A 24,283-nucleotide genomic window follows, 5' to 3' on the forward strand; every position below is an offset into this window, starting at 1 on the left:
GCTCCGTCGTTTCCCTAGCTTTAGCACAGCAAGCACATGTTTCTTCTTCCTTCTTATATCTCGCTTTATAGGTGCGTGTTCTAAGGCATCCTGATCTCGCTTCGAAAAGTAATGAGCTTCCCTTTCAGTTATCATAAATGGTTTCTTTCCTGATTTTATTTTTCCCTCTTAAGTAGTTACTCATGGCAGGTTTCTTTTCCATTGCCGCCACCCATGAGATTAATTCAGCTTCTCTGACTTTCCGCTTCACCTTTGTTGTTGTGTTGTCCACCCTACAGGCCGCATACTTGCTGGTAAGCTTCCTAGTTCTTTTCCTCCACTGTGAATCAATGTTTTTCCTGCACAGATACCTGAACACTCTCCCAGCCCATTTACTTTCCTCCATATTCCTCAGCCGTTCTTCATACTCAATTTTACTGCGAGCTTCCCTCACTTCAAAACTAGTCCAGCCCATATCCCCTTGCACAGCTTCATTTGTAGTCTTCCCGTGAGCGCCCAATGCGAGGCGACCCACTGACCTTTGGTTCCCGTCGAGTCCTGATTGTACCCCTGATTTAAAGCAAACAACCGCATTTCCAAAAGTAAGTCCTGGAACCATTACCCCTTTCCACATACCTCGGAGGACCTCGTACCTATTGTATCCCCATAGCACTCTGTGCTTCATTATGGCTGCATTTCTCTTCCCCTTGACTGTTATGGTTTTTTCCTGTGTTTCCATATATCCGTTGCCTTCGTTTATCCATATACCAAGGTATTTATATTCTGTTACCCGAGGTATTTCTTGGGCCTGTATCTCCACTGTCTGTTCACTGTTTTCATTGAATACAATACCACCTGATTTTCTAACACTAAATTTCAAACCTAAATTGTTTCCTTCCCGTCCACAGATATTAGCCAGACGTTGCAAATCACTTTGCTTGTTTGCGAGCAACACAATGTCGTCGGCATAAAATAAACCTGGGAGTTGCTGCTCTATTACTGTACCTGCCTGTTTGTATGAGAGATTAAACCCGATATTACTTCCTTCTAGCGCCCTCTCCATCCTCGCCATGTACATCATAAACAGCAGCGGGGATAAAGGGCACCCCTGCCTCAGTCCCTTGTTGATATGAACTTTCTCCGCGCTCCTCATACCTTCCCATTCAACGCAAACAGTATTTTCTAGGTAAATCTCTCTCAAAAGCTGTATACAATCGTTACCTAAGCCTTCCCCTTCCAGAATATCCCACAAAATGCTGCGGTCTACGTTGTCGTATGCTCCTGTAATGTACAAAAAGGCCAAATACAACGGTCTGCTTTCTGCTTTTGATATTTCAAAACACAGAGTAAGAACAAACAAGTTATCATCCAAACGCCTACCTATTCTAAAGCCATTCTGAAGCTCTCCCAAAATGCCATTATTTTCTGCCCATGCTTGAAGCTTTAATTTGATTGCCTGCATTGCTAGCCTGTATGTTACCGATGTAATGGTGCAGGGGTTGGAGGACGGACTTCGGGATGAAAACCAAACTTGGGAGTATTTATTTTACATTATATACAGAGAGGTGAGAGACAAGTATCCGTCGTACAGTCATTACGGGCCGGCAGCAACTCGGACGCTGCGGCCCGCGGCAAGAAGTTCGTGAGAGGTGAATCAGGGAATGCTCTGGTCTCTCTGGAACGCTTCTTTTAAACCCTTCGAGGACTGGAAGTCGCGTCATGTTCGACCAATGGGAGAGTCCGCTCAGATCACGCCATTTTCAGCCAATGGTTAGCGCCCGTATCGCGTTGTCACACCCGGCGGCTCTCTACGGTCTTGCCTCGCAGACTTGTAATGCGCTTCTTCAAAGGAGGAGAAGTGGGGCGCTCATGCCCCATTGTCCGAAGGCCCACCTGCTCCCGGTGCTATGGCCCCGCAGCGGTAGCAAATGTCATCTTCAAAGGCGAAGGGCGACGATTGGGCTCCATTGTCCGAGGGTCCCTTCTAATCCCGGCGGCGTACGAACTTGTTTGCAAGTGTCCTGCCTCAGGAATGTGGCACCCCTGCTTCTGCATTCCTCAATTAGCTGTGCTGCGATTCGAAGTGGTTTGGGGAACTCGAAGTAGCCTCAGGAAATGGCGCCATATCTAACAGCTCGTCCTCGCCCCGGTTGTTCTGAATGGCCGGTGAACTCAATTCGCTGGCCATGAGGAACGCTGAAAGAACCTGCAGGGTATTGGTGTCGAGCCTCGAATGACGAACTTCGGGATTCTTGGCGCTGCAGAACAGACGTCAAACAAACAAAACAACACAGCGCTGCACCACGTGCAAGCGCAGGCTCTTCACCCCTGACTCGCCAGGCTATTACTGAGTCAAAATGAATCCTGATCTTTTCTTTCCCCAATTTTGACAAAACAGTTCCAACCACCCTTCCAAACAGCTATCCATTTCTCCTCGAATGCCGACAAGACCAGAGTACTATTGCTGTTGCAAAACAAAGGGTCGTTGACGTTGCAAACAACAAATGAAAACAGCCGAACATAACTTAAGTGGCCTAACTTCACGAACAGCATGTTTCCAATCTATCGCAGTGGCGTACTTATCGCACGTATTGGTGCCACTGACCAATCTGGTCAACCTCACAAGTACGTAATCACATGCGCACTAGCCTTGTGGTCACTAAACAAAACGCGTACTTGCGTTGTAGGCAAACTTTTCATTTACGCTTACTCACGTTTCTTCCCTGAAAGTCCTACAGGACACGTGACGTAAATGAACATTTACACTTGCGGGAATTACGCACTCCGCAAAACCCTTAAAATAATGCGTCTTTTAATAACTCGTTCCACGCATACTTATCAGAGAAGTCAGAATACGGCTGCCCTCAACACACACGAGCAACCCAGTCATAAATCTGCTTCCTTCCGTCCACACAGGACATGCGCTAATGGAACTAAGAACGCCTCTCAGTGCAACTCATGCACTCACTGAAAACTACGCGGTTAACCTTAGAAAAATTAAAAACACCTAAAAAGAAAGAAGGTTAAATAACACACACGCGCGTTACGATAGGCCTCTCAACAATAACCTTGACCTGCAGGTTACTCACACACAAACACACAAAAAAAGCCTATCTACTTATTAATGAGCATCTCGCGAGACTACATGTTTACTTAAAACGCATCTTTCAAATCTCGAGCTTCTCGAACGAAAACACAAACAAAGCTCATACCTTTACATATCGAAAGAAATCCTAGCCTCAAATCGCGAAAACTTTCCGATGCTCAAAATTAAAAAAAAACAACACTTCATTTCTACGGAAGCGCTCTTGGGCTCCCTTTCCTAACGCTTACGTCTGACTCATACTTTGAGTCGAACCCGAGGTGGGCGTGGTTTGAAAGTTACTCTGGCTATCCAAGGACAACAAAAGGGCTGACTCATTATCAGCTCCCCCAAGACGTTACGGTCTCCTGCCAATTTGCGTCCTGGCTCCCCGCTTTCAACAGAAGCTCGATTGACCGCGTCGCTACTCCCCACCTGGTCTCGTCCTGCCACCTTGCGTTTCTTCGAACTGCACGCTGAGCTGTGAAAAGAACTACGGAACGACGAGGAGATTAACTGCCCCGTGCCCTTTGTCCGCGTCCGTGCAGAACATGCTTCGCGGTTCCCTTTTGACCGGTGGCTCGAACGTTTTCGATGCGTCAACATCGTCTGTGACGACCGCACCTTCTTCCTCGCGCCCTGCCCTTTTGGGTTTCGCGCCATCTTTGGCGGCGCTACATTAGTTACCGTCTTTCGGTCTTTACCGCGCTTCTTTTTACGGCGCTTTCTCTTTGCACTCGCCTTCATGTCGCCTTCTCGTGCCTCGTGCTGGCCGGTACACATTTCGTCGGCCCGGATCGGTCTCTTACCCGCACAGTCTGAGTGATTTACATTTAAATCTACTCTCACTTTGCCTCGACTGGCGGACAGCCCAACCGACTCTGGCACAATGCAGCAGGCTTTACTCGAGTAAGACAACTCGCACTCTTGCGAACTGCCCTCTACTACATTGCCCAGCTCACGCTGTGCATCGGCACACAGCCCGTCGGTATCGATCGCTGTCTCACGCGCACAGTCCGAATGATTAACAACTGAACCATCCCTCTCTAGGCTATCTAGACTGGCGGAGAGCCGCACCGATCCCTGAACAATGCAGTTGTTCTCTCGTGAACTACGGAGCTCGCCATCCCGAGAACTACTCTCAACTGCATCGTCCAGTTCGCACTTCACTTCTGTACGCACATCTGGCTCTACATGGGTGCTCGCTTTTGTCGGGTCAGCAGTACCCTTTTCTTCGTTAGCAACCTCGCTAACATTACCAGCGACGCACACACGCGGTAACTGTGCCAATTTGTTCGCAGCTGGCCTAGCTGTCTCTACAGTCATCTGTTGGCACAACACCTCGTCGCTCTCCTTGCGGCCTTTAACGGCCTCTGTTGCGACTAACGCATCGTTAGCAGCTAGCCTTTTCCCTTCACTTATGAATCTGCAGCCAATCTCACAGGCACTACTCTTTTCGTCGGCTTCTGGCGAAAATCCGCTCGATGCTGCCTCATTCTTTCGCTCTGTACTGCCTACAGAATTCTCAGAAAGCCGTTGTCTCTGTGGCAATAACTGATCACAATCCTGTATCTCTTTGATCAGTGCTGCCTTCTCTCTTTCATACTTTTGCTCACGCTCAAGCTTACGTTCCTGATACTCACGTTCGCGTTCATTCTCACGTTCGTGACGCTCACACCTAAGAGTAAGTTCTTGAAGCTCATGCTTCCGTTCATTCTCGCGTTCTTCACGCTTACTCTCACTCCTAAGTTCACGACGCTCTCGCAAACGTTCACGACGCTCACGCTTCCGTGGCTCCTGTATCACCTCCCAAGCAAGCTCAATGCTTTTGCCATCATTGCCACTATCGTTAATCGCCTTTATGATAGCTGGCGTTTTCATCCGTTCGTCCGCCTCAACTCCCAAATCGTCGCACACCAACAACAAGTCTAACCTCGTCAACCTTCTAAGATCCATGGCAGCTACCCCGACAGGTGGTTAAAACTGTTTTCCTTAATTAATTTGTGCAAACACACAATGCATCAAACTCCCGATTCCCAGAACTATCAAAATGAACACACAACATTTGAGTCTGGCGAATCATAAGGAAAAAAACCACGCGCTCACTTACGGTTGCAGCACCCTGCCATCCGGTTCATTCGTCCGCTGTTCCCGGTTCCTCCGGACTCCCTGGGTCGAAGGTTCGCTCCTTCTTCGCTACTCCCAGTTTCTTCGGACCTCTTTCGACGAAGGCTCTCTCTTCTTCGCTCTTCCCGGTTTCTTAGGATCTCTCTCGACAAAGGTTTATCCGTAGCGCTGCCACCAGCTTATGCATTCGGAGGCGATCCTACCGCTGCCAACCAGATGTAGGGGTTGGAGGACGGAGTTCGGGATGAAGACAAAACTTGGGAGTATTTATTTTACATTATATACTGAGAGGTGAGAGACAAGTATCCGTCGTAAAGTCATTGCGGGCCGGCAGCAACTCGGACGCTGCGGCCCGCGGCAAGAAGTTCGTGAGAGGTGAATCAGGGAATCAGGGAATGCTCTGGTCTCTCTGGAACGCTTCTTTTAAACCCTTCGAGGACTGGAAGTCGCGTCATGTTCGACTAATGGGAGAGTCCGCTCAGATGACGCCATTTTCAGCCAATGGTTGGCGCCCGTATCGCGTTGTCACACCCGGCGGCTCTCTGCGGTCTTGCCTCGCAGACTTGTAATGCGCTTCTTCAAAGGAGGAGAAGTGGGGGCGCTCATGCCCCATTGTCCGAAGCCCCACCTGCTCCGGGTGCTACGGCCCCGCAGCGGTAGCAAATGTCTTCTTCAAAGGCGTAGGGGGACGATTGGGCTCCATTGTCCGAGGGTCCCTTCTAATCCCGGCGGCGCACGAACTTGTTTGCAAGTGTCCTGCCTCAGGAATGTGGCACCCCTGCTTCTGCATTCCTCAATTAGCTGTGCTGCGATTCGAAGTGGTTTGGGGAACTCGAAGTAGCCTCAGGAAACGGCGCCATATCTAACAATGGTCAACGGTCTATACGAGTGAATTCTGTCTTTTTCCCCCTTACCTTTATAAATTAAATTCATTCTACTTTGTCGCCAACTGTCTGGTATTCGTCTATCTTTTAAAGTTTTTTCAACTGCTTTCACGAGAGCTTCCTTACTTTTTTGTCCCAGTTCATTTATCAGCCTAACGGGAACCTCGTATAGCCCTGTGGCTGTGCGCTTAGGAATTTTCTCTTCCGCTTTCTTCCAGTTTAAATTTGTAAGCACTAGCTCCTTTCCCCCTTGGGTCTCTTTCGTGCTTTTTTTTTCTTCAAATACAGCCTCGTCCTTGCCTTGGAAAGATTCGGCTGTTACTTTTTGTATGTAATTTATTGCTGCTTCTCCTTCCAGTCTGTTTTCATCTTCGTCTAGGATATGTTGTTGTATTGTTGTTGACTTCCTGCCTAATAATTTTATGTGATTCCAAAATATTCTAGGTGCGGCCTTCTTTTTCTCACGTATTTCTGACAACAAACTTTCACTTTCACCTTTTAATTTCGCTTGCACCAGTATTTGAACCATAGACTTTTTCTCCCGGTATATTTCCCATTTACTGGTTACTTCATCCTGTGGCAACTGCGCCTTCTTTGCCTGCCTGTGCTCTCGAGATGCTTTCTGTCGTTCGGCGATCGCTTCTCGTATCTCCTTGTTCCACCAGTTTTTCGGTTTCTTTTTTCCTTTCCAATGAACACGTTGTTTCTCTTTCCGTATTTCTGTCGTTAATACACTTAGAAGCTCACCATATTCCCACCCCTTACTTGGCGACTTGCCAATTTCTTCCTCCACTCTAGTGACTATACTTGCTATTTGTTCAGCGTTCAAATTTGGACTGGCCATTTTGCTTTCGTTGCTCTCGGTCGTTACAGACCACCACGCCCTCTGCTGGCTGTCTTCCCTCCGGGACCCGACAGGACGGCTTGGTGACTGGGCTTTGCGGCTCCAGGAATTTTCATATGTTGTCAACTATAAGTCTGGACGTTTGCACAAGGACGCTGACTGCCACTCGTGTCACCCCGTGGATCCTCCCGATCCTGCTGCGCATGATCCGGTGACCTGCGGGATTGCTTTGACTGACATGACCGACAAGCGCGCTGAACAACACGATGCATCATTACAGTCCATCATCGCTGGAGTGCAATCTGGCAGCACCTACGGTACGTGACACATGTTCGTGCTGTATGACGGCATCCTCTACCGCCGCAATATCAACCCTGACGACCCCGAGTTGCTCCTTGTCCTTACTCGTCATGTGCGATCCGTCGTTCTCAAACAACTTCACGATGCACCGACGGCGAGACACGGAGCTTTACGTACATACGACCGCGTACGACGCCGATTCTTCTGGCCGGGTCTCTACGGCTCTGTGCGTCGTTATGTCGCAACTTGCGAATTGTGTTAGCGCCAGAAGAAACCTCCCCTGCCACCTGTCGGCCGACTCCATCCAAATGGAGTTCCCTCTGAACCATTCTTTCGCGTAGGCCTTGGCCTGCTTGGCCCTTTTCCGACGTCGACTAGAGGAAATGGGTGGATCGTTGTCGCTACTAATAAGGCGACACGCTACGCGGTAACAGAGGCGTTGCCGACTAGTTGCGCAACTGACGTGGCCGATTTTCTTCTTCACAACGCCATTCTTCAGCACGGTGCACCTCGACAGCTCCTTACAGACCGCGACCGCTCGTTCTTGTCTCGGGTTGTCAACGACCTCGTTTGCTCTTGTGCCACTAAGCACAAGCTGTCCACCGCCTACCACTCACAAACGAATGGCCTTACAGAACGTCTCAACCGAACAATCGCAGAGATGCTGTCGATGTACGTTTCCAACGATCACCGCGACTGGGACGCCACGCTGGCCTACGTGACATTCGCGTATAACTCGTCTCGACATGACACCGCAGGGTATTCGCCCTTTTACCTTTTGTATGATCGCGACCCCACTTTGCCCTTTGACACCATCCTACCTTCCGTGCCCCGCGTTGCCACTGAGTACGCTCGTGAAGTCATCGAACGCGCTCACATGGCGCGTCAAGTCGCCCGATCGCGTATTAAGCAGGAGACACATGGTGCGATTCGGCGTCCGATCCGACGTGCGGCGCCGCATGCTCCGGCATGCGGCATACGACGACTCGGGGCACACGGTGCGTGCATCGGAAAGATTGAGCGGCGCGTAAGCTCCGCCCAGATCCAGCGCCCCAGCTTTACTTCATAGCCACATCGAGAAACGCAATATAAACAGCTCTGCACAGCACTGCTTCGCTTTACGCGAACACTGTCATTAAATATATGCCCCTGCGAGTGACAGAACACTTCACAACGGCGCATTGTTTACTGACGACTCCGTTAACAGCCAGCGGCAGGGCCGGTAGGCCTAGCTAGGCAGACGCCACGGCCGCCAGCGCTTACGATCCAACCCGAGCTCGTCGAAGAGCGCTTATGTTTGCCAAAAGAATTAACACTCTACACTTAGGTCACCCGTAATTAGATACAATTGGTGTTTGCTCGACGCAGTCGTTGCGAAGGGCAAACGTGCAAGCAGTGGCGTAGCTAGGTGGTATTGCACCCGGGGCCCATAGGTCTTCTGTCACCCCCCGCCCCCCACCCTCCGGGGGTGTAGTCGAGGAAGGCGAGGATGTCGACAATTTCCGGGTGTCAACACCACTACAGCCGCCTCGGATACCGCGCACGTCCCCCGGGTCCCTCTCTCCTTCGCTTTCTTTCCCAGAGATTGCGAATGCAGCAGGTATACAGGCTGTTTCTTCTGCGCCAAATAACACAGGGTGCTGCACTGATTACTTGCGATAAGCGCATGTGCACATCTTCTGTCAAACAAACTGTAAGGCTTGGCAGCCAATGCAAATGCGGCATCATGGAAAATGTGGCTCACGTCTCAGGCAACAAAAACATCTTTATAAAGTTTTAATTACCAATTTTAGCGGCAATATTGCATTTGCAAAATTGAAGCCCGACATTCATATCTTGCCCTACAACAACTTCACAAAAATCGTCTTAGGTACTATGGCGCGCAGTATTTTGGCTGTGGGCAGCCCTGAACGAAAACGAAAATTAAATTGTGTGTCAGTGACGCTGCTCTCCCTACCCTATTAGAAAATGCCACCTGCCTCCCTGCGGCGCGGGCGCCAATGCTATTACAATTGCGAGTTCTCTTTATTGTGATCAATAAAGCCTTGTTTTTATTTGCTGCTATACGGACAAACGTGATTATCCGAGCTGCGGTACCACCACAAGATTGGGAGCAGAATAGACCCCGCTTCGCGTCGATTCTTGGCGTCACCATAAAAAAAATGCCGTGACGAAGCCCGTGCCAGCGAAAGCTTGCACTACTGTTGGTCCGCACTCGCAATGGAGATGATTGAGGGATCAAGGTCACTGCATCCACTGTTTAATATTTCTGTCGCTGCTGCCATACTGGGCGCCACCCGCAGTGCCAAAGTACTGTAGGCTGTAGCACCCAAACGATTTTGTTTAAGAAGTTTTTCTTGAGTTAATACTATGACTTTGGGTCCTCGATTCTCGAATTGAAGTGCTTCCTCTATAAGTACTAATTAAAGGATTATTCAGGATATGGTTATAACTACTCTGCCATATTTTTCACGCTACCGAGTTCCTAGTAATCACAAAGGCACATAACATCACAGAATATCGGAAAATATAATTACAAAATTAACCTTTTTTTATAAAATTCCGTGTAGCTGACACATACACTGTACTTGTGACATGAAGGCACACAACAACAAAATGATAAAGAAACGGTTAGCTAGGACTAGGAGAAATATCTTTTATTGAACACTGCGAAACTGATAAAGAACGAATACAACAATTCAAAATTGATAAATAGCACATTGTATACATACTGCCGATGCACAAACCATGATGGGACATCGAGCGTTTTGCACTAAAGTAATGACCGGTAAGGACACATTTCCTTCAGAAGTTCTTTTTCCGACACTTCGCTTCTGCAAACACATTACAGTAGTAAAGATTATATATTTTTTACGTGTTCTTTTTCTATGGTCAGTATCGCCAAGTTTGACAGAATTTCATCACTCGTGGTGGAGCGCAGAGACGTCTTGATCAGCTTTAACTTGGAACAGTTCCTTTCGCGTGATGCAACTGACACGCAGTTCGTGAGGAACAAGCGAAAGATAACAGTAAGTAAGAAGTTCCATTTGGCGATAAATTCCAGGAACTCCAAGCACCGAGTCTGACGACGATCCAGAGAATCCCATTCGCGACTTTTCACGGCCGCACTTATGCAATGTCGCTCTCAACGAACGCTTCGCCGTAAACGAGAGCGCCGGGCGCGCTCGTTGAACGCCCTCTCGCTGCTGTCTTTGTTCGTCTTCGCTGCGCGTTCGGTTCGAAAGAAGGACCCAAGAGCCTCAACGCCTTATAACACCTGACTGTATGTTTAGCGACGCCTGCTCCCAGCATGAACGCACGGCACGAGCGCACCCCACATGAAACGTTGCGCTAAGGCGAGTAGTTCAGCGACCATTTGGCGAAGTAAATTTTTTAGCCCGCACATTCGTGCAATTATTTCGTGGAGTGTTGATAGAGCTGCAACCTAAAATACTGCGGCGCAACCCATCGGGTACATGAGCTCGGGCTACTGGATACCGGAGCATTCGTTGCTATTTGCGCCCAGCCAAGCCGGCGGAAAGAGGGGTGCCTTCAGGCATATATGACACCCCCCCCCCCCTCCGGCCCCTTGCACCCGGGGCCCACGGCCCCCAGGCCCCCCCTGTTGCTACGCCACTGCGTGCAAGCGAAGCGAGCAGCCTCGCTCAGACGGTCGTTGTGTGATGTCTGCCCGCAAAATGCCCTCGCGCCGGGGCTCCCGATCTCGCCAGTAGCTTAGTGCTAGTGTACTAGGCGTTGCTTTGCATAACAGGCACATGTTCGAGATAATTTTACCGAAATGGTAGCTATTTCGTGTCGTAAACAAACTGCAGCAGCCAAGGGACAAAAAAAAAAAAACGACACTGCGAGAAACCGGCCAGCTAGCGCAGCCTCGGTGGAGGGAACGTCGGAGAACGTCACATGCCAGCCGCGCTGTCATTGGGTGCGGCCAGACGACGGTGCGGTTGTCGTACGCGTCGGACGATGAAAATCTGCCCGGTTTGTCGCACGCCGGACGTCCGATCCGGCGCTTCGGCACGGCAAAACACCTCGATTCCGGCTGCCGTTCCGGCGCGTCGGACGCCGGATCGGACACTGAATCGGACCGTGTGTTTCCCGCTTTAGCCTTGCAACATCTGGAAAAAGAGCATTATGACCGGTCCCGTCGGGATGGTCAGCTCGCCCAAGGTGCTTGGGTGCTGCTTTGGTCACCATGTCGTTGGGTCGGCCTGTCCCAGAAGTTTCTCTCTCGCTTCATCCGCCTTGTCCAATCTTTTATCATCTGTCACATTACTTACATTGCGCCCTTTCTCGACTGATACAAAGCTGAAAAGACTAAACTGGACATCATCAGAGGAGCCTATAAGCAGGCCTTAATACCACCCAACCACACCCGCACGGAATTTTTACTACAATTAGGTAGTGGAAACTAGTTTAACACGCTAGACGAGTTAATCGAAGTGCAACGTCGATGCAAACTAGAGCTGCTTACCCTCAGGGAAACGCACCACAGCATTCTAACCAAGCTTGACATCACCTTCCACCGCCAGCATGGAGACAAACACCCAATACCACGCGACATTCAGCAATGGATACACGCCGACCCTATTCCCAAAAACATGCACCAAGACCACAGCAAAGAACGCAGAAAGGCACGAGCTACCTCCCTCATCAAAGCTTATGCCAACACCGCGGGCGTCCCCTACATCGACGCAGCTGAATACCAAGATGTACGGCGCTTCGCGGCGATTACCATAGCAGGCGGCTTGCTCCGACATGCTGTCAGCATCGTTACCCGAAATGCCCAGACGGCCGAGGTAGTTGTCATCGCCCTGGCCACTCTTGACCCAGCCTGTCGCACCATACTGAGCGATTCTCGCGCAGCAATCAACAACTACATCAAGGGTCGTATTTCTCAACAATCCCTCCATATCTTAGAAAAAGCCCCGCATTCGTCTGAAAATCAAATCACCTTCGTCTGGATCCCAGCACACGCCGGCGTTGTCCACTCGCACCTCACCAACTTTAACGATGTTACACACTCCGTAGCACACCCGCCGTGGTTGCTCAGTGGCTATGGTGTTGGGCTGCTGAGCACGAGGTCGCGGGATCGAATCCCGGCCACGGCGGCCGCATTTCGATGGGGGGCGAAATGCGAAAACACCCGTGTGCTTAGATTTAGGTGCACGTTAAAGAACCCCAGGTGGTCAAAATTTCCGGAGTCCTCCACAACGGCGTGCCTCATAATCAGAAAGTGGTTTTGGCACGTAAAACCCCAAATATTATTATTATTACACTCCGTAGCACAAGGACTAGTCAACCGTGCCGGGGACAGTGCAGGTGCACCCGCAGGACGCGACCGCCTTACAAGATACAACGACCTTGTGAAGTCATTTTCCCTCGCCAGAAGAACCTTCCCCACCCTTCACCGCAAGTTAAACAGAGCACAGGCAACCACCCTTCGCCTGTTACAGACCAATACATACCCCTTCCTCCCACGCTATCACATCATATACCCAGACATCTACCCAAGCCAGACGTTCAAGATATGTAAAACTCAATCAGCAACCCTCCCCCAGATGCTATGGGAGTGCAAACATCAATACCGATATCTCAATTCCGTGACCCTCTCGTCGAGATGGCACGCCGCCCTGCGCAGCTCCCATCGCGACGACCAACTCTGGGCTACCCAGCAGGCCTCCGAAGCGACGAAGAGGCAAGACCTCGACGTCCCAAAAATTTGAGATTTTTTTTTTCCTGATTGCCCTCACATTTGTTATAGGAAGCTGAATTCTGAAGACAGTATAGCCCGTTTTATTGGCGAGACAGAAAGTAGCCCCGAACCAGTGTGCCGCACTGCTCTCCTCCACGCACTAGAATGTGCGAATCGCCTTTTCTCTAAGCGGCAGCTTGGAAGGGTAGCGCTGTCAATGCAAATCAGTGTAATTCTAGCATATTCTGTCTGTGATTGCTGCCAGATCAGATGACCATGTTGAACAGACTACCACTGTGCTGTATTTGGTCGCCAAAATACCTTTTGGAAGCGAATGTGAAGTGCATCTTAAGTCGCGGCAACTTCGTGGACTCTGCTGCTGCATTAGCAGATAAGGGTGGGATTTAGATCGCCAGCATAAGCAGAACTGACTTGACACCATCAGCTACGTCTCCTGTACACTCAGAAGAGAGAGAGAAAACATTTATTTCAACCATAGAGGTCGTTGCTCTCGAGGTCGAGTGCGTGCCATCCTCATTCCAGGACTCCATTGGCCATGGCTGCTTGAAAAACTTCTTGAATGAGGTCTTCTTGGCCCACCAGGGTGTCGCCAGTCAGCTGTACCTCCCACCGCTCAAACGACGTACTAAGCTTTTTCAAGTGTTGAGGTGTGCCCCCGCACCCCCATGAGATGTGGAAAAGTGTAGGGCGTGTCGCCCCCCCCCCCGGTGGGGGGGGGGGGGCAATGCCGCAATATCTTAGTGGGTACATTTTTCTGTATCTTTGTAGGTTTGGGAATGTGTTTGGATATGTCTGAAAGATTCACAGTCTGAAAGACAGGTTCAGAAGATTTTTTCAGAGAGCGCACTGTGATGAAGTGGGTAGCACCCCTGATCAAATTGGGTATGAACGAAAAGTGCGCATTCGAGTCCGTCAACTATGTTTTAAGATGATCATGCTTGGCAACCAACATTCTGGTAGAAGTTGACCGTGATGCAAAGGGGAAAGGCAGCTGGGGAGGATCAGGTAACAACAGATTTGTTGAAGGATGGTGGGCAGATTGTTCTAGAGAAACTGGCCACCCTGTATATGCAATGCCTCATGACCTCGAGCGCACCGGAATCTTGAAAGAATGCTAACATAATCCTAATCCATAAGATAGGGGATGCCAAAGACTTGAAAAATTATAGACTGATCAGCTTACTGTCAGTTGCCTACAAACTATTTACTAAGGTAATCGCAAATAGAATCAGGAACACCTTAGACTTCTGTTAAGCAAAAGACCAGGCAGGATTCCGTAAAGGCTACTCAACAATAGACCATATTCACACTATCAATCAGGTGATAGAGAAATGTGCGGAATATAACCAACCCTTATATATAGCTTTCATTGATTACGAGAAAGCGTTTGATTCTGTAGGAACCTCAGCAGTCATGGAGGCATTACGGAATCAGGGTGTAGACGAGCCATGTGTAAAAATACTGAAAGATATCTATAGTGGCTCCACAGCCACCGTAGTCGTCCATAAAGAAAGCAACTTAATCCCAATAAAGAAAGGCGTCAGGCAGGGAGATACAATCTCTCCAATACTATTCACAGTGTGTTTACAGGAGGTATTCAGATACCTGGATTGGGAAGAATTGGGGATAGAAATTAATGGAGCATACCTTAGTAACTTGCAATTCGCTGACGATATTGCCTTGCTCAGTAACTCAGGGGACCAATTGCAATGCATGCTCACTGATCTGGAGAGGCAAAGCAGAAGAGTAGGTCTAAAAATTAATCTGCAGAAAACTAAAGTAATGTTTAACAGTCTCGGAAGAGAACAGCAATCTACAATAGGTAGCGAGGCACTGGAAGTGGTAAGGGAATACATCTACTTAGGTCAGGTAGTCACGGCGGATCCGGATCATAAGACGGAAATAATCAGAAGAATAAGAATGGGCTGGGGTGCGTTGGCAGGCATTCTCAGATCATACCCACGAAACACAGAACCTCTTAAAAACTTCTTGAAACGGCTACAAACGGCTATAAACGTCTTGGTCTATGATAAGACTGAAAATAGAATTTCTTCTAAACATAACCTCAGCACTTGGACTATGCTACAATATATTCTATCTGCGGCAAAACCCACTACTGGTGTCACTAGAGTCTGTTTTGGTAAACGCATTCAGAATGTCTAACTCAAGAACTTTTCTAGATCTTTTTGTCTAAAAGTGCATAAAATGCTAAACGACGTGTTAAATGTGCGGTTACCGTCGGCCGTCGGCGTTAGCGAATAAAAGACGCCACAGGCAAATCGAACTCGTTGGAAGCAACATAAGTTAATTGGCTTTACCATTAAATAATTTCACACCAGAACTTCAACAATCAAAGGCGTGTTATTGTTTTCCATATGGGGCGCGCACACGACGCCTGTAGACCATTCTATGCTCGCGCAGCAGGTATTTACAGCTGCAGGAGCGAAACGCCGGTGTTGCACAGCGGTGTCACAGAGCCACCGCGCTGCGATCACTTCGGCGGTGTAATCCAAATTTGCCGGACATCTCATTCTGTGCTGGAAACACTGAGAGGCAGGAAGTTTGAAAAAACGGCCACCGCCGCCCGCTATGTTTCGGTCGTGGGTTCGTTATCCTGTTGTGCGTCATTCTAAGCCGTTCTGTACGTTTATACTGGATATTAACTGGAGTCATTTAGGTGTGCTGATGCTGTGTGCCGTGTGTTTTGCATCAGTGCTTCGTGACATCGGCTGTATTGCGTGTTTTCGCCGACGGCTTACTACCACAATGGCGGGATCTGCGTTCGCCGCCTTCGTGTCTCGGTGCGTCTTTGTACGTCGCACGTTCGGATAACACTTTTTCCGGTAAGTGAAATGCATTGCGCTTCGTTTTTCGTCAACAATGTGAACATATTTAGGTGTTACCCGCGACAATTCTTGATATATGGGCTCTTCTGCCCTGCGAGTTTTCGTCATTACTTTTACGAGGGTACTGCTTGTGTTCAGCCGTTCAGCACTACCTCGCTCCACGACTTCCGCAACAACAGTCAGAACTTTGCCCTGCTTGTTGGTCTTTGTGGTTAACGTAGCACGAACCAACCGAAAGGAGTCCATTCGAAGACGACGCGCTGGCTGTAATGCTGAACCAGACTGAACTCGCCCTATTTTGTGTCCTTTAGTTCTTGCGTGTGCGCGCGTGTGTCAGTGACTATGCAGTTTGTAGCGTTCCCACTTTATAGCAAAACAAAAAATATAACTGCAGTGTTTACTTCATCTATACAATTCCAAATTAAATCGTCTGCTGATGTACAAATTTCACTTGTGTTTTGTTATAAATAAGCAGCAAAACCTTTAACCTAGTAGGTGCTTCATCTGGGAGTGAAATCACGACAGCTTGGCATTTATTAATGAATGACTGTGACTGGGTCACCTTATTTGTAATTGCAAATCTGCCTTTCAACTGACTTGATGCTATCTTATGTTGTCCCTTTCACTCTATAGACGGCTGGACATCCTTCTTGTACCTTGGCGCTAGCTGGATGACGGGACCTCATCATGATCAGTGTAAGCCAATGTACTGTACCCTCTCTGGTCTTCCCAGTGCTTTTTATATGGCTTAAGGCCAGGGAGCGCTTCGTGGTAAAATAGTTAGTTGGTGTCTCACAAACGGCCATTTTTTTGCACTGGTCCATTATAAGCTGCCACTATTATAACCAATTTCTCAGTGCCGGTGTACATACACAGTTCTACTAATAATTAGTTTCCCTAAGCCTTACAAAATTTACGTGTAGGTAGTCATTGCTATGTAAGAACTCAAAATTAACTCTGCTGTGTCATAGAAGTATTCCATACATGAGTAAAAATTTTCTACAACAGTGTACATTACACCTTGCTTCCCTAATGCACAAATGTATTCAAGCCAGTATTTGATTAGTTTGGTATTCTAAATGTTTTCTGTGTGATTTAGTTTCTTTACAGGAACTTGCTGTACAGCATTAGCAAGCAGTCTAATTTAAGATTTATGTGTGCTGTAAAAGGTGTTCTTTGCCGCTAGAATTGATAAAACATGGGCCAAGGCTTCCATACAAGGACAAACTTCAATTTCGCTCTAGCACCATCAGCACTAGGCTGGCGCTTGCAAAATGAATCACATCAAGTAGCTTGTGCCAGACTGTTTTTTAACCTTATTCTGAGGAGATCACAAAGTCATCTGTGGAGGCGCCTGCGTCTGAGATATAGATTGCGCTGCAACATATGTGCGTGTAGAACAGGCATGATGCTGAGGGCTCCAGCAGTTTGCAGAGGTGCTTTTAAAATTTTGTCATATCTGCAATTTTACCTGTGCTGTTTTTTATCACCTATTTCAATAATATCATTGGAGGTGTTATCAAAATTTATCAATCTCTTTGCTCTGGCCCATTAGCCTGCCACATTCGCCTTTTCACTAGGTGGGCAATTATTCTGCATGGACCATTACTTGAATACACCTTTTTGTGTGCAGTGGCTTCTCAGTTGCAAGTCAGCATAGATGCTCAGAATTACCTGAGGCTATAGATACACTGATGAATTTGCCACCTATACGAATCACTTTGCACTTTCTCACGCAAACAGCATGTTAACACTTCCAAGTCAGTGGGCAATGTTATCGTTTGATCACATCATGAGATACTTTCAACTTTGTATGACGCATCATCCAAGGTGTTGCGTCATTTGTGTGAGGTATTGCCCGAAGCCAATTAGGGTCACATGAAAATATATCAACAAAAGTGATTGATCCAGCTAGGAGTGTTGCTTTGGAACACTACTTTATCACCAGTCCTCCTTTGCATGCTACCTGCTTACTCTGTACTGTGTATGTTTAAGTTTGAAAGAAAGGCAACAGCTAGGCAGCGCAAAATGCCAAACTTGCTTTTAGTTCAACAATATAAAACGCTATTTAACTTTTTAATTAAGTTAGTACATCATTTACCTGCAGAGTGAATTACTGTTCTAAACTGATTATATTTTGCAGGAAGCTTCTCAGACTTGTTTGACAGGTTGATAAGTGGCTTTTTAGCCACAAAACACCATACAATAAATTAAAGGCTGACTTTGACACTGCTATGCAACTTAATGACTATGTGCCAGGAACAAGGTCTCTGAGTTGTGGCGCTGGCTAACACTCCCAGCGTTCTACTAGGACACACAAATACCCAAGAAAGTGAATGGGAAAACGACGCCGCTGTAGCTCAATTGGTAGAGCATGCGAAATGCGAAGGCTGTGGGTTCAGTTCCCATCTGCAGCAAGGTGTTTTTTCATCCACTTTAATTTCCATTAATTTATCGTTTCTTTATTTAATTTATTAAGCACAAGTAATTTCCCCTATGTTGTCCTTGGTGTCGGTGTTTGTTGGCTTCTTATGATAGGAAATATACTAGTCATTTTAAACATCATCGCATACATACCTTAAGATACCCGTAGTTTAAGAGAAAGGAGTGCTTAAATTTATTTTCAATGTGAGCCAAACTTCTTACTTAGCACATATTGCTAATTGAAGTTCCAATTTCAACATTCCCATTTCTTCCCTTGCCATTTTTTTCCTGTTCTGTGCAGGTATTGCTTTCCTATGTCTACAAGAACCATCATGCGTGGCCTGTGACAGCAAGCTTTTGTGGGCAGCCAGTGCTCTCCTACAAAGGCTGGCCTACTCTGGCAGCGGCGGCAATCATCTTCAAGATTTATCCATGATCACCCTTGCTGCTATTTGTCACTCTTCTTAATTACACTTTCTGCATCTTTTCTAATTTATTAGGTAATAAAGTATGAGTATGTGACATGGTGTGATGTTGATGCCTTGCTGCATTTTCGCTTGCAATCACCTTTTATGCATGAAAAGCTCATCATGCAGTTTATGAAAAAAAATAACAGCATATTATGATTTATCTTTCAGTTCTTGTAACATGCAACGTACAAGGAATTCACTAATGGATGGTATGCCGAAGAACTCGCCATTATTTCTGCGTGATGCTGTGCAAGCATGTGGCGTTACCTTACAAGAGGCACCCACAAAGTAAGTTACAATTTACTTTTAAATGAAGCATGGACATCAGAAAAAATATATTTATATTGCTAGTTAGAGTGGTTCACAGAGTGTTTTTCCAGATGTGTACTATCCTTTATTTCTTAACTCATTGCAGCACAGTGGCTATTGTGCCCCCTGTAGCTGAAACCAGGATGTAATTTTTGCCTGAACTGCAGCATCACTGACAAAATTTTTCTTTGATAGAAACTATTTCTATTTGGTGGAGATCCAGCAGGGCGAAGTTTTGTCAATAATGACGTGTTTCATGCAGAGATGTTCTTGTTTAGGTCAATGAGTGAACATTGGAATTATATCAGCATACAATACAGATCTTGTTTTATTTGCAAAATAATTCTGATAGGTGGCATTCAATTGATTTGTCTAATTAAAAAGCACGAATTGACCAATGAGGCTGTACTACACTATTCCTATGGTTTACATCTGGAAAAACTACCTCTGCATCACTCTATCCGACAATAAAACTTTTTTTTTTCTGATGTCCATGCCTCATTTAAAATAAATTGTAACTGTGGGCAAACATCGTGTTACTGTAACAGCTGCCGCAAAAATTTGAGGGAATGTCTTATAAAAGTCTTCAGTTCTTGTAAAGCTGTCTATTAGCCAACTTTTAGCGTAACGTTAGCAGGGCTTACTGAAGTACTTCTAGACGTCCATGGCTACAAAATGTCTTGATCAAGACAGCTACTAGGCTTTTGAATTAGCCGTTCAAGACATCTTTTAGACATCAAATAGCTGCTTGCGTGTTTCGTGGGTAAACAGCAGGTTTTCATTATCCCTCAAAAGAAAAGTGTATAATAGCTGTGTCTTACAAGTACTCACCTACGGGGCAGAAACTTGGAGGCTTACGAAAAGGGTTCTACTTAAATTGAGGACGACGCAACGAGCTGTGGAAAGAAGAATGATGGGTGCAACGTTAAGGGGTAAGAAAAGAGCAGATTGGGTGAGGGAACAAACGCGAGTTAATGACATCTTAGTTGAAGTCAAGAAAAAGAAATGGGCATGGACAGGACATATAATGAGGAAGGAAGATAACCGATGGTCATTAAGGGTTACGGACTGGATTCCAAGGGAAGGGAAGGGAAACGTAGCAGGGGGCGGCAGGAAGTTAGGTGGGTGGATGAGATTAAGGAGTTTGCAGGGACGACATGGCCACAATTAGTACATGACCGGGGTTGTTGGAGAAGTATGGGAGAGGCCTTTGCCCTGCAGTGGGCGTAACCAGGATGATGATGATGGTGACTATGCTGGCCTCGCGGATCGCACTTGACGGGATCAAAGCGTCCGCTGTCCAGCTAGATAACGGGTCGAACGCAGTTGAACATTTAAAACAAACTTTAATTACACTGAGAAGGTCAAAAAAGCAAGTCAAAAATACACAAAACGTTCAGTTTTAGCCCCGTAAAAAAGTGGTCCGGTCTCTAGGGCTGGTGGGGCGAGTCTGCCCGTCCCGCGCTTTTCCAACTGTGGATTCCATCCCCGTCGACGCCCCCGGGCACGGGAAACAACAGCCGACCACCCCGAAGCGTCGTCACTGGGTTTCTTTCAGGAACCGAACGGAGGGAGCGGGGTCCTTTCTCTCGCGCACAGCTTGGAGTCCGCGGGGGGCCAGTGAAAGAGAAAGCCATAAAAGTAAGGGAGGCTCGCTTCCCTCTTGAAAGAAAAGTCTGGCCGTGCATTCGCGACGCGCACAGAACACTCCCCGTCTGGTGTCTTCCGTTGTTAAGACGCCACCACTATATCACGGTCACAGCAAACGCACAACTTCTGTTGTTGGCCGGAAGAATGTTTTCACAACCCCGTCTTTGGCTGTTTTCAGCTCGACCTTGCGCACCCTTCCATCTGCGCTGGGCAGGCTTCGTGTAATCACTCCGACGGGCCAGTCGTTGCGGGTTGCTTCTTTATCCCTGAGTAGAACGACGTCGCCTTCTTTGAGGTCGGGTTTTGTTGCTTGCCATTTTCGGCGTTGTTGCAAAGTAGTGACATACGTTGTGCGCCAGCGCTTCCAGAACTCGTCAGCCAGGTTTTGCACGAGACGCCAATGCCGTTTGTAGAGGTTGCTTGTATCTAACTGCCCAGTTGTTACAGATGCGCTTCCGTGTTTTTGGGTTAAGAGTGTCGCCGGAGTTAGGATTGTGGGATCTTCGGGGTCAGACGAAGTAGGAGTTATGGGCCTGGCATTAATGATGGCCGCAACTTCTGCCAAAAAGGTTGCAAGAATGTCATGCGTGAGTCGTTGATGACGTGACTGCATGAGCATTGAGTCAAGAATGCGACGTGCAATGCCTATCATCCGCTCCCACGCACCGCCCATATGGGACGCGTGCGGTGGATTGAATATCCATTTGCAGCCGTTTCCGCTGAGGAACTTGCCTATTTGTGAGCGATGAATGCCCTCAGCGCTGATTCCAAGTTCTCTGCAAGCTCCGATAAAATTGGTCCCGCAGTCAGAGCGTATTAGCTTGACGGGCCCTCGCACTGCTAGGAACCTTCGGAAGGCATTAATGAAACTCGACGTATCCATTGATTCGATCAGCTCAATGTGCACTGCGCGAATGCTTAAGCAGGTGAACATGACTGCCCAGCGCTTGCTGTTTGCAACACCACCTCTCGTTCGGCGAGAGACAATCATCCAGGGACCGAAAACATCGATTCCAACATTCGTGAAAGGAGGATCTGTGCTGATTCGGTCTGCCGGAAGGTCAGCCATCTTCTGGTCGTGAAAACGCCCTCGCAGCTTCTTGCATGAAATGCATGCTTGCAGCACGGATGAGATGCACCTTTTACCTCCGACGATCCAATACCCAGCAGCTCGTACAGCTCCTTCTGTGAAGTGTCGGCCCTGGTGTTGCACGCATTCATGGTGGTGGCGCACGAGAAGCTTCGCCACATGGTGCCGACCCGGCAATAAGAGAGGGTGTTTCTCATCGTCTGGAAGGTCGCTTCTGTTCAAGCGGCCGCCGACGCGGATCAAGCCGTTGGCGTCTAAGAATGGGTCAAGCCTTCGAAGCGAGCTTGTCTTGTGAACCTGCTCTCCTCTCTGGATACAGCATATCTCTTCATAAAATGCGTCCTGCTGTACTGCGCGAATGATGACGAGCCTGGCTTTGGAGAGCGCCTCAACGGGAGCTACCTCTCCTTGTGATGCGTTCTTTGCGCGATGGGCAACCTGGATCAGACTTGCTACAGCACGAGTGAGAGATTTCCAGTTCGAGAGTCTATGAAAGCGTTCAGCTCCGAGTCGCTGTCGTTTGTTCACCTCCGTCGCCAGAGTGCAGACTTCAGGGCGTATTTCTTTGTCTTCGTCAGGATTTGAAAGAATGAAGCTCGACGTCCGTGCTTCCTCTTCTCGTCGTGAGAGAAAATCAGGTCCGCACAACCAGTTCGTGCTCTTAAGCTGTGCCGCTGGAATCGCTCTAGTGGCGTGGTCTGCTGGATTTTCGTCTGTGTGAACGTATTTCCATTGTTCAGGTTGCGTGCTGCTACGTATCCGCTGCACCCTGTTGGCCACATACACGTAGAACCTTCTTGTTTCGTTGTATATGTAACCCAAGACCACTTTGCTATCCGTGTAGAACGTGACCGAGTTCGGCTGGAAGTCCAATTCTCGTAGTATAGAATCGGTCATCTCTACAGCAAGCACTGCTGCACACAACTCAAGCCTGGGGATGGTGTGTTCTGGTTGTGGAGCAAGCTTGGCCTTTCCCATCACAAATCCGACGTGTCTGTTTCCTTGCTTGTCAGTCACGCGTAGGTATGCCACAGCTGCGACGGCCCTTGTGGACGCGTCTGAAAATACATGAATGTCCCTGCTTTCGGCTTCAAGCGTCGAGACTGGCGCATACGTTCTTCGCACGTGAAGGTGCTGTAGTGTCTGGAGAGAGTTCTTCCACTCGTCCCATCTCTGCTTTTTCTCGTCCGAAAGCGGTGTGTCTCAGTCATAACCCTTCGTCACGAGGTCACGGAGAAGGTACTTGACTTGAACCGTTATTGGAGCCACAAATCCTAGTGGATCGTAAAGGCTGTTGACGGTCGACAGCACTCCTCGCCGCGTATATGGCCTGTCCTGACGAGGAGCCCTGAAGACGAAGCTGTCGTCGCCTATGTCCCACAGTAGACCGAGACTTCTTTGCGTAAGCGACGCGTCTGTGCCGAAGTCGAGGTTCTTCAGTCCCTGGGCGTGGTCCTCTCGAGGAAATGCATTCAGCACATTCTGCCTATTCGAAGCTATTTTGTGCAGCCTTATGTTAGCTGTTGCAAGCATTTTCTGCGTTCTTTGCAGCAGACTAATGGCATCTTCTTCGCTCGGAAGAGACTTAAGTGCATCATCGACGTAGAAATCTCTTTCAACGAACTTCCTGGCATCTTCGCCAAATCGGGGGGCAGCTTGTTGGGCAGTCCGTCGAAGGCCATACGTTGAAATAGCTGGCGATGGGCTGTTGCCGAAAACGTGAACCTTCATTCGGCACTCTATGATTTCTCTGGAGATATCGTTGCCCTTAAACCAGAGGAACCTCAGGTAGTTCTGATGGTCCTCGCGAACCATGAAACTGTAGAACATTTGCTGGACGTCCGCTGTAACCGCAACTGGTTCTTGCCGGAAGCGTATCAAAATCCCCACGAGGTTATTCGTCAGGTCAGGGCCGGTCAGGAGGACGTTGTTCAGAGATACCCCTTCATACTGAGCGCTGGAGTCAAATACGACTCGGATTTGATCAGGCTTCTGGGGTTGGTGAACGCCGAATATGGGCAGATACCAACATTCTTCGTCCACGTGAAGTGGTGGAGCTTCCTCCGCATGACCCTTGATGAAGAGCTCGTTCATGAAGTTCACGAAACGTTCCCTTGTTTCAGGATTTTTTCGCAGGGTACGCCGTAGCGAGAGCAGACGAGACAGAGCTTGTTCTCTGTTGTTCGGAAGCCGACTTCTCGGTGTGCGAAAGGGGAGAGGGGCTACCCAATTGTTTAATTTGTCTTGGGTGAATTCACTGTTCATTATCTTGAGGAATGTCTTGTCTTCCATGGAGAGAGCACGCTGGTTGTCAAATTCTGTTGTCTCGAAAAGATTCGGGGCCAGGTTGTCATCCAATGTTGCTGCCAATCGTAAATCTTTTGAGACCTTATCCGCAGAGTAGAGAATCGGCGCCTCCCTAACAAAGAAATGTCTTGGGCATGGCTCAAAAAGAGATGGTCGCCCACTGTCCAGCACATGGGTCTTGAACACATTGACGCTGCCCGTTTTCCGCGTTCGACCAACGCAAACGTCACCGACAAT

The 24,283-nt window shown here is 48.1% G+C and overlaps 1 protein-coding gene and 1 long non-coding RNA gene across 3 annotated transcripts in view; one reads left to right on the forward strand and one right to left on the reverse strand.

Annotated features, from left to right (window-relative positions):
* Nucleotides 1–24,283, reverse strand: part of mRpL32 (mitochondrial ribosomal protein L32) — a 149,457-nt gene that overhangs the window by 32,353 nt on the left and 92,821 nt on the right. The window lies entirely within an intron of this gene.
* Nucleotides 15,528–19,047, forward strand: LOC135896271 (uncharacterized). 2 transcript variants are annotated; one of them, XR_011513794.1, is made up of 3 exons: nucleotides 15,528–15,793; nucleotides 16,430–16,492; nucleotides 18,859–19,047. It is a non-coding gene; the product is annotated as an uncharacterized lncRNA (long non-coding RNA). The 2 variants fall into 2 exon arrangements; XR_010562658.2 differs by lacking the exon at nucleotides 18,859–19,047 and adding an exon at nucleotides 18,522–18,628.

Source organism: Dermacentor albipictus, chromosome 4 (genome assembly GCF_038994185.2).
Source record: "Dermacentor albipictus isolate Rhodes 1998 colony chromosome 4, USDA_Dalb.pri_finalv2, whole genome shotgun sequence".
NCBI classification, from domain to species: Eukaryota; Metazoa; Arthropoda; class Arachnida; order Ixodida; family Ixodidae; genus Dermacentor; species Dermacentor albipictus.